Source organism: Triticum aestivum, chromosome 5D (genome assembly GCF_018294505.1).
Source record: "Triticum aestivum cultivar Chinese Spring chromosome 5D, IWGSC CS RefSeq v2.1, whole genome shotgun sequence".
Classification (NCBI taxonomy): domain Eukaryota; kingdom Viridiplantae; phylum Streptophyta; class Magnoliopsida; order Poales; family Poaceae; genus Triticum; species Triticum aestivum.
The window spans coordinates 345905125-345915802 of NC_057808.1; positions in this window are offsets into that span (position 1 = coordinate 345905125).

The window sequence follows — 10678 nt, forward strand, 5'->3', positions numbered from 1 at the left end:
GTGAAACAATTCCACATTGTAATAAATGAAGGCCAAACTCGCAACTCAAATATTCGCCTCCGCGATCAGATTGTAGAAACTTTATTTTCTTGTTACGATGATTCTCCACTTCACTCTAAAATTCTTTCAACTTTTCAAATGTTTCAGACTTGTGTTTCATCAAATAGATATACCCATACCTACTCAAATCATCTGTGAATGTCAGAAAATAACGATACCCGCCGCGTGCCTAAACACTCATCGAACCGCATACATCGGTATGTATTATTTCCAATAAGTCATTAGCTCGCTCCATTGTTTCTGGAGAACAGAGTTTTAGTTATCTTGCCTATGGGGCATGATTCGCAAGCATCAAATGATTCATAATCAAGTGATTCCAAAAGTCCATCTGCATGGAGTTTCTTCATGCGCTTTACACCAATATGACCTAAACGGCCGTGTCATAAGTATGTTGCACTATCATTATCAAATTTGCATCTTTTGGCATCAATTTTATGAATATGTGTATCACTACGACCGAGATTCAGTAAACCATTCACATTGGGTGTATGACTATATAAGGTTTTATTCATGTAAACAGAGCAACAATTATTCTCTGACTTAAATGAATAACCGTATTGCAATAAACATGATCAAATCATATTCATGCTCAACGCAAACAACAAATAACATTTGTTTAGGTTCAACACTAATCCCGAAGGTAGAGGGAGAGTGCGATGGTGATCGTATCAACCTTGGAATCACTTCCAACACACATCGTCACCTCGCCCTTAACTAGTCTATGTTTATTCTGCAACTCCTGTTTCGAGTTACTAATCTTAGCAACTGAACCGGTATCAAATACCCAGGGGCTACTACGAACACTAGCAAGGTACACATCAATAACATGTATATCAAATATACCTTTGTTCACTTTGCCATCCTTCTTATCCGCCAAGTATTTGGGGCAGTCCCGCTTCAAGTGACCATTTCCTTTGCAGTAGAGGCACTCAGTTTCAGGATTGGGTCCAGCTTTGGGCTTCTTCATGGGAGCGGCAACTTGCTTGCCATTCTTCTTGAAGTTCCCTTTCTTTCCCTTGCCCTTTTTCTTGAAACTAGTGGTCTTGTTAATCATCAACAGTTGATGCTCTTTCTTGATTTCTACCTTTGCTGATGTCAGCATCGCGAAGAGCTCGAGAATCATTTTCGTCTTCCCTTGCATATTGTAGTTCACAAAGTTCTAGTAGCTTGGTGATAGTGACTAGAGAACTCTGTCAATCACTATTTTATCTGGAAGATTAACTCCCACTTGATTCAAGTGATCGTGGTACCCAGACATTCTGAGCACATGCTCACTGGTTGAGCTATTCTCCTCCATCTTGTAGGCAAAGTACTAGTCAAAGGTCTCGTACCTCTCGACACGGGCATGAGTCTGAAATACCGATTTCAGCTCTTGGAACATCTCATATGCTCTGTGGCGTTCAAAACGTTTTTGAAGTCTCGGTTCTAAGCCGTAAAGCATGGCGCACTAAACTATCAAATAGTCATCATATCGAGCTTGCCAAACGTTCATAACGTCTACATCTGCTCTTGCAATAGGTCTGTCACCTAGCGGTGCATCAAGGACATAATTCTTCTATGCAGCAATGAGGATAATCCTCAAATCACGGACCCAGTCCGCATCATTACTACTATCATCTTCCAACTTATTTTTCTCTAGGAATATATCAAAGATAAATGGGAAGCTACATCGCGAGCTATTGATCTACAACATAATTTGCATATACTATCATGACTAATTTCATGATAAATTAAGTTCAATTAATCAAATTACTTATGAACTCCCACTTAAATAGACATCCCTCAAGTCGTCTAAGTGATACGTGATACAAATCAAATAACCCGTGTCCGATTATCACGTGAGATGGGGTAGTCATCAATGGTGAACATCTCTATGTTGATCATATCTACTATATGATTCACGTTCGACCTTTCGGTCTCCAGTGTTCTGAGGCCATGTCTGTACATGCTAGGCTCGTCAAGTTTAACCCAAGTATTCCGCATGTGTAAAACTATCTTACACCCATTATATGTGAACGTAGAGTCTATCACACCCGATCATCATGTGGTGTCTCCAAACTACGAACTGTAGCAACGGTGCATACTCAGGGAGAACACTTTCACCTTGAAATTTAGTGAAGGGACCATCTTATAATGCTACCGTTGTTCTAAGCAAAATAAGATGCATATAGGATAAGCATCACATGCAATCAAAATATGTGACATGATATGGCCATCATCATCTCGTGCTTTTGATCTCTATATCCAAAGCATCGTCATGATCTCCATCATCACCGGCTCGACACCTTGATCTCCATCATTGCATTGTGGTCGTCTCACCAACTATTGCTTCTACAACTATTGTTAACGCATAGCGATAAAGTAAAGCAATTATTGGGTGTTTGCATTTCTTACAATAAAGAGACAACCATAAGGCTCCTGTCAGTTGCCGATAAATTACAAACATGATCATCTCATACAATAACATATATCACATCATGTCTTGACCATATCACATCAGAACATACCCTGCAAAAACAAGTTAGACGTCCTCTACTTTGTTGTTGCAAGTTCTACGTGGCTGCTACGGGTTTCTAGCAAGAACCGTTCTTACCTACGGCAAAAACCACAACAGTGATTTTTCAAGTTTTTTGTTTTAACCTTCTTCAAGGACCGGCCGCAGTCAAATTCGATTCAACTAAAGTAGGAGAAACAGACACCCGCCAGCCACCTTTATGCAAAACTAGTTGCATGCCAGTCGGTGGAACCGGTCTCATGTGCATGGACATGTAAGGCTGGTCCGGGCCGCTTCATCCCACAATGCCGTCGAATCAAAATAAGACATTAGTGGTAAGCAGTATGAACATCGCCGCCCACAACTTCTTTGTGTTCTACTCAGGCATATCATCTACGCGTAGACCTGGCTCATGATGCCACTGTTGGGAATCGTTGCATGGAATACAAAAAAATTCTACGCACACGCAACGATCTATCCATGGAGATGCATAGCAACGAGGGGGAGAGTGTGTCTACATACCCTCGTAGACCGTAAGAGGAAGCGTTTCACAACGCGGTTGATGTAGTCAAACTTCTTCGCGCTTCAACCGATCAAGTACCGAACGCACGACACCTCCGCGCTCTACACACGTTCAGCTCGGTGATGTCCCTCACCTAATTGATCCAGCAAGACGTCGAGGTAGTATATGAGTTCCGTCAGCATGACGGCATGGCGACGGTGATGGTGAAGCGATCTCCGCAGGGCTTCGCCAAAGCACTACGAAAATATGACCGGGGGTGTAAACGGTGGAAGGGGGCGCCGCACACGGCTAGGCAATTGTCTGGTGTGTGCTAGGTGCCCCCTCCTCATATATATAGGTGGGAGGGAGAGGGGAGAGGCCAAGGGGCGCCCCAAGTAGGTATGAATCCTACTTGGGCTCCTGCCCTTGGCCGCCCCCTGCCATATTTGTCGGAGAGGGAAGGAAAGAGAGGGGGGAGAGGGAAGGAAGGAGGAATCCTATTCCACTCTTTCCTTTCCCTTCCCCTCTTTCCTTCTCCTCCTAGGCCGGCCCATATGGGGGCGCACCAGCCCCTTGTGGCTGGTGCGTTTCCCCTCTTGGCCCATAAGGCCCATATCTTTTGTCCGGGTTGCCCGGAACCCCTTCCGATGACCCAATAAGTACCCGGTACCCCCCGAAACACTTCCGGTGTCTGAATACCATCGTCCTACATCAATATTTACCTCTCGACCATTTTAAGACTCCTCGTCATGTCCGTGAACTCATCCAGGACTCCTAACAACATTCGGTCACCAAATCACATAACTTATATAATACTATATCGTCATCGAACGTTAAGCGTGCGGACCCTACGGGTTCGAGAACTATGTAGACATGACCGAGACACCTCTCCGGTCAATAACCAATAGTGTAACCTGGATGCCCATATTGGCTCCTACATATTCTACGAAGATCTTTATCGGTCGAACCGTTATGACAACATACATAATTCCCTTTGTCCATCGGTATGTTACTTGCCCGAGATTCGATCGTCGGTATCTTCATACCTAGTTCAATCTAGTTACCGGCAAGTCTCTTTACTCGTTCTATAATACATCATCTCGTGACTAACTCCTTAGTCGTTTGCTTCCAAGCTTATGATGTGTATTACCGAGAGGGCCCAGAGATACCTCTCTGATACTCGGAATGACAAATCCTAATCTCGATCTATGCCAACTCAACAAACACCTTCGGAGATACCTTTAGAGCATCTTTATAATCACCTAGTTATGTTGTGATGTTTGATAGCGCACAAGGCATTCCTCCTGTATCCAGGAGTTGCATAATCTCATAGTCAAACGAATATGTATTTGACATGAAGAAAGCAATAGAAATAAACTGAACGATCATTATGCTAAGCTAACGGATGGGTCTTGTCCATACCCCGTTATCAAATGACAACACATGTCCATGGTTAGGAAATCTTAACCATCTTTGATCAACGAGCTAGTCTAGTAGAGGCTCACTAGGGACTCGGTATTTGTTTATGTATTCACACATGTATTTAAGTTTCCGATCAATACATTCTAGCATGAATAATAAACCATTATCATGAATAAGGAAATATAAAATAACAACTTTATTATTGCCTCTAGGGCATATTTCCTTCACCTTCGATCATGGAGGTGTGGTGGATCCCGGCCCTTACTGGTGGGGGCGCTCCATTTTTAGGTGTTTTTGAGTTTTTTAAGGGTTTGTGTCATGCTCAGGAAGACGAGGTTGCGACGGCTTATTAAAGACGGAATAAGGTCCTCCCTGCTTAGCCCCCATCCTGTTGATGCTTCTAGTGTCGTCGGAGGGTATGTGGAGGTGTGTCTCTGGTGTATCTCTGGGATCCGGACGGCATTTTGTTGAGAAATGTAGCATGTAATTTAAAAAAAAATCCTACGCTCATGCAAGATCTATCTAGGAGATGCAAAGCAATGAGAGGGGGAGAGTGTGTCTACATACCCTCGTGGATTGAAAGCGGAAGCGTTTGACAACGCGGTTGATGTAGTTGAACTTCTTCTCGTTCCGACCGATCAAGTACCGAACGTACGGCACCTCCGAGTTCTGCACACGTTCAGCTCGATAACGTCCCTCGAACTCTTGATCCAGCAAAGTGTCGAGGAAGTAGATGATTTCCGTCAGCACGACGGTGTGGTGACGGTGATGGTGAAGTGATCAGCGCAGGGCTTCGCCTAAGCACTACGAGAATATGACCGAGGGTGTAATCTGTGGAGGGAGGCGCCGCACACGGCTAACAGATGTTGTTGTGTGTTCTAGGCGCCTCCCGTTGGCAATAATAAATGGTTATTATTATATTTCTTTGTTCATGATAATTTTCTATTGTTCATGCTATAGTTGTGTTATCCGGAAATCGTAATACATGTGTGAATACATAGACCACAACGTGTCCCTAGTAAGCCTCTAGTTGACTAGCTCGTTGATCAACGGATAGTCATGGTTTCCTGACTATGGACATTGGATGTCATTGATAACGGGATCACATCATTAGGAGAATGATGTGATGGACAAGACCCAATCCTAAGCATAGCTCAAAGATCGTGTAGTTCGTTTGCTAGAGCTTTTCCAATGTCAAGTATCTTTTCCTTAGACCATGAGATCGTGCAACTCCCGGATGCCGTAGGAGTGCTTTGGGTGCACCAAACATCACAACGTAACTGGGTGACTATAAAGGTACACTACGGGTATCTCCGAAAGTGTCTGTTGGGTTGGCACGGATCGAGACTGGGATTTGTCACTCCGTGTGACGAAGAGGTATCTCTGGGCCCACTCGGTAGTGCATCATCATAATGAGCTCAATGTGACTAAGGAGTTAGTCACGGGATCATGCATTACGGTATGAGTAAAGAGACTTGCCGGTAACGAGATTGAACAAGGTATTGGGATACCGACGATCGAATCTCGGGCAAGTAACATACCGATTGACAAAGGGAATTGTATACGGGATTGATTGAATCCTCGACATCATGGTTCATCCGATGAGATCATCGTGGAACATGTGGGAGCCAACATGGGTATCCAGATCCCGCTGTTGGTTATTGACCGGAGAGGCGTCTCGGTCATGTCTGCATGTCTCCCGAACCCGTAGGGTCTACACACTTAAGGTTCGGTGACGCTAGGGTTGTAGAGATATGAGTATGCGGAAACCCGAAAGTTGTTCGGAGTCCCGGATGAGATCCCTGACGTCACGAGGAGTTCCGGAATGGTCCGGAGGTGAAGAATTATATATGGGAAGTCCAGTTTCGGCCACCGGGAAAGTTTCGGGGGTTATCGGTATTGTACCGGGACCACCGGAAGGGTCCCGGGGTCCACCGGGTGGGGCCACCTATCCCGGAGGGCCCCATGGGCTGAAGTGGGAAGGGAACCAGCCCTTAGTGGGCTGGGGCGCCCCCCCTTGTGCCTCCCCCTGCGCCTAGGGTTGGAAACCCTAGGGGTGGGGGGCGCCCCACTTGGCTTGGGGGGGAAGCCACCCCCCTTCCCCCTTGGCCGCCGCCCCCCCATGTAGATGGGTTCCAGGCCGGCGCCCCCCCCTCCCAGGGGGCCTATATATAGTGGGGGGAGAGAGGGCAGCAAGACAACAGCCCCTGGCGCCTCCCTCTCCCCCTGCAACACCTCTCCCTCTCGCAGAAGCTTGGCGAAGCCCTCCGAGATCCCGCTACATCCACCACCACGCCGTCGTGCTGCTGGATCTCCATCAACATCTCCTTCCCCCTTGCTGGATCAAGAAGGAGGAGACATCGCTGCTCCGTACGTGTGTTGAACGCGGAGGTGCCGTCCGTTCGGCAATCGGTCATCGGTGATTTGGATCACGGCGAGTACGACTCCATCAACCCCGTTCATTGGAACGCTTCCGCTCGCGATCTACAAGGGTATGTAGATGCACTCCTTTCCCCTCGTTGCTAGTATACTCCATAGATGGATCTTGGTGATGCGTAGGAAATTTTAAAATTCTGCTACGATCCCCAACAGTGGCATCATGAGCCAGGCCTATGCGTAGTTACTATGCACGAGTAGAACACAAAGCAGTTGTGGGCGTAGATGTTGCCAATTCTTCTTGCCGCTACTAGTCTTATCTTGTTTCGGCGTTATTGTGGGATGAAGCGGCCCGGACCAACCTTACATGTACGCTTACGTGAGACAGGTTCCACCGACTGACATGCACTAGTTGCATAAGGTGGCTAGCGGGTGTCTGTCTCTCCTACTTTAGTCGGAACGGATTCGATGAAAAGGGTCCTTATGAAGGGTAAATAGAAATTGGCATATCACGTTGTGGTTTTACGTAGGTAAGAAACGTTCTTGCTAGAAACCTATACAAGCCACGTAAAAACTTGCAACAACAATTAGAGGACGTCTAACTTGTTTTTGCAGCATGTGCTATGTGATGAGATATGGCCAGAAGATGTGATGAATGATATATGTGATGTATGAGATTGATCATATTCTTGTAATAGGAATCACGACTTGCATGTCGATGAGTATGACAACCGGCAGGAGCCATAGGAGTTGTCTTTATTTTTGTATGACCTGCGTGTCATTGAATAACGCCATGTAAATTACTTTACTTTATTGCTAAACGCGTTAGCCTTAGAAGTAGAAGTAATCGTTGGCGTGACTACTTCATGAAGACACAATGATGGAGATCATGGTGTCATGCTGGTGACGAAGATGATCATGGTGCCCCGAAGATGGAGATCAAAGGAGCAAAATGATATTGGCCATATCATGTCACTATTTGATTGCATGTGATGTTTATCATGTTTTGCATCTTATTTGCTTAGAACGACGGTAGTAAGTAAGATGATCCCTTATAACAATTTCAAGAAGGTGTTCCCCCTAACTGTGCACCGTTGCGAAGGTTCGTTGTTTCGAAGCACCACGTGATGATTGGGTGTGATAGATTCTAACGTTTGCATACAACGGGTGTTGACGAGCCTAGCATGTACAGACATGGCCTCGGAACACACGCAATACACTTAGGTTGACTTGACGAGCCTAGCATGTACAGACATGGCCTCGGAACACGGAGGACCGAAAGGTCGAGCATGAGTCGTATAGAAGATACGATCAACATGGAGATGTTCACCGATTTTGACTAGTCCATCTCACGTGATGATCGGACACGGCCTAGTTAACTCGGATCATGTTTCACTTAGATGACTAGAGGGATGTCTATCTGAGTGGGAGTTCATTGAGTAATTTTACTAGATGAACTTAATTATCATGAACTTAGTCTAAAATCTTTACAATATGTCTTGTAGATCAAATGGCCCACGTTGTCCTCAACTTCAACGCGTTCCTAGAGAAAACCAAGCTGAAAGATGATGGCAGCAACTATACGGACTGGGTCCGGAACCTGAGGATCATCCTCATAGCTGCCAAGAAAGATTATGTCCTAGAAGCACCGCTAGGTGAAGCACCAATCCCAGAGAACCAAGACGTTATGAACGCTTGGCAATCACGTGCTGATGATTACTCCCTCGTTCAGTGCGGCATGCTTTACAGATTAGAACCGGGGCTTCAAAAGCGTTTTGAGAAGCATGGAGCATATGAGATGTTCGAATAGCTGAAAATGGTTTTCCAAGCTCATGCCCGGGTCGAGAGATATGAAGTCTCCGACAAGTTCTTCAGCTGTAAAATGGAGGAGAATAGTTCTGTTAGTGAGCACATACTCAGAATGTCTGGGCTGCACAACCGCTTGTCTCAGCTGGGAGTTAATCTCCCGGATGACGCGGTCATTGACAGAATCCTTCAGTCGCTTCCACCAAGCTACAAGAGCTTTGTGATGAACTTCAATATGCAGGGGATGGAAAAGACCATTCCCGAGGTATATTCAATGCTGAAATCAGCGGAGGTGGAGATCAAAAAGGAACATCAAGTGTTGATGGTGAATAAAACCACTAAGTTCAAGAAAGGCAAGGGCAAGAAGAACTTCAAGAAGGACGGCAAGGGAGTTGCCGCGCCCGGTAAGCCAGTTACTGGGAAGAAGTCAAGGAATGGACCCAAGCCTGAGACTGAGTGCTTTTATTGCAAGGGAAGTGGTCACTGGAAGCGGAACTGCCCCAAATACTTAGCGGACAAGAAGGCCGGCAACACCAAAGGTATATGTGATATACATGTAATTGATGTGTACCTTACCAGTACTCGTAGTAGCTCCTGGGTATTTGATACCGGTGCGGTTGCTCATATTTGTAACTCAAAACAGGAGCTGCGGAATAAGCGGAGACTGGCGAAGGAAGAGGTGACGATGCGCGTCGGGAATGGTTCCAAGGTCGATGTGATCGCCGTCGGCACGCTACCTCTACATTTACCTACGGGATTAGTTTTAAACCTCAATAATTGTTATTTAGTGCCAGCTTTGAGCATGAACATTGTATCTGGATCTCGTTTAATTTGAGATGGCTACTCATTTAAATCCGAGAATAATGGTTGTCTATTTATATGAGAGATATGTTTTATGGTCATGCCCCGCTGGTCAATGGTTTATTCTTGATGAATCTTGAACGTGATGTTACACATATTCATAGTGTGAATACCAAAAGATGTAAAGTTGATAACGATAGTCCCACATACTTGTGGCAATGCCGCCTTGGTCACATTGGTGTCAAACGCATGAAGAAGCTCCATGCAGATGGACTTTTGGAGTCTCTTGATTACGAATCATTTGACACGTGCGAACCATGCCTCATGGGTAAGATGACCAAGACTCCGTTCTCCGGAACAATGGAGCGAGCAACCAACTTATTGGAAATCATACATACCGATGTGTGCGGTCCAATGAGTGTTGAGGCTCGCGGAGGATATCGTTATGTTCTCACTCTCACTGATGACTTAAGTAGATATGGGTATGTCTACCTAATGAAACACAAGTCTGAAACCTTTGAAAAGTTCAAGGAATTTCATAGTGAGGTTGAGAATCAACGTGACAGAAAAATAAAGTTCTTACGATCAGATCATGGGGGAGAATATTTAAGTCACGAATTTGGTACGCACTTAAGGAAATGTGGAATCATTTCACAACTCACGCCGCCTGGAACACCTCAGCGAAATGGTGTGTCCGAACGTCGTAATCGCACTCTATTGGATATGGTGCGATCTATGATGTCTCTTACCGATCTACCGCTCTCATTTTGGGGCTATGCTTTAGAGACTGCCGCATTCACTTTAAATAGGGCTCCGTCGAAATCCGTTGAAACGACACCGTATGAATTATGGTTTGGGAAGAAACCTAAGCTGTCATTTCTAAAAGTTTGGGGATGCGATGCTTATGTCAAGAAACTTCAACCTGAAAAGCTCGAACCCAAGTCGGAAAAATGCGTCTTCATAGGATACCCTAAGGAAACTATTGGGTATACCTTCTACCTCAGATCTGAAGGCAAGATCTTTGTTGCCAAGAACGGGTCCTTTCTGGAGAAAGAGTTTCTCTCGAAAGAATTAAGTGGGAGGAAAGTGGAACTTGGTGAGGTGATAGTCACCCCTTCCGAACCGGAAAGTAGCGCAGCACGGGAAGATGTTCCTGTGGTGCCTACACCGACTGGGGAGGAAGTTAATGATGATGATCATGAAGCTTCGGATCAAGT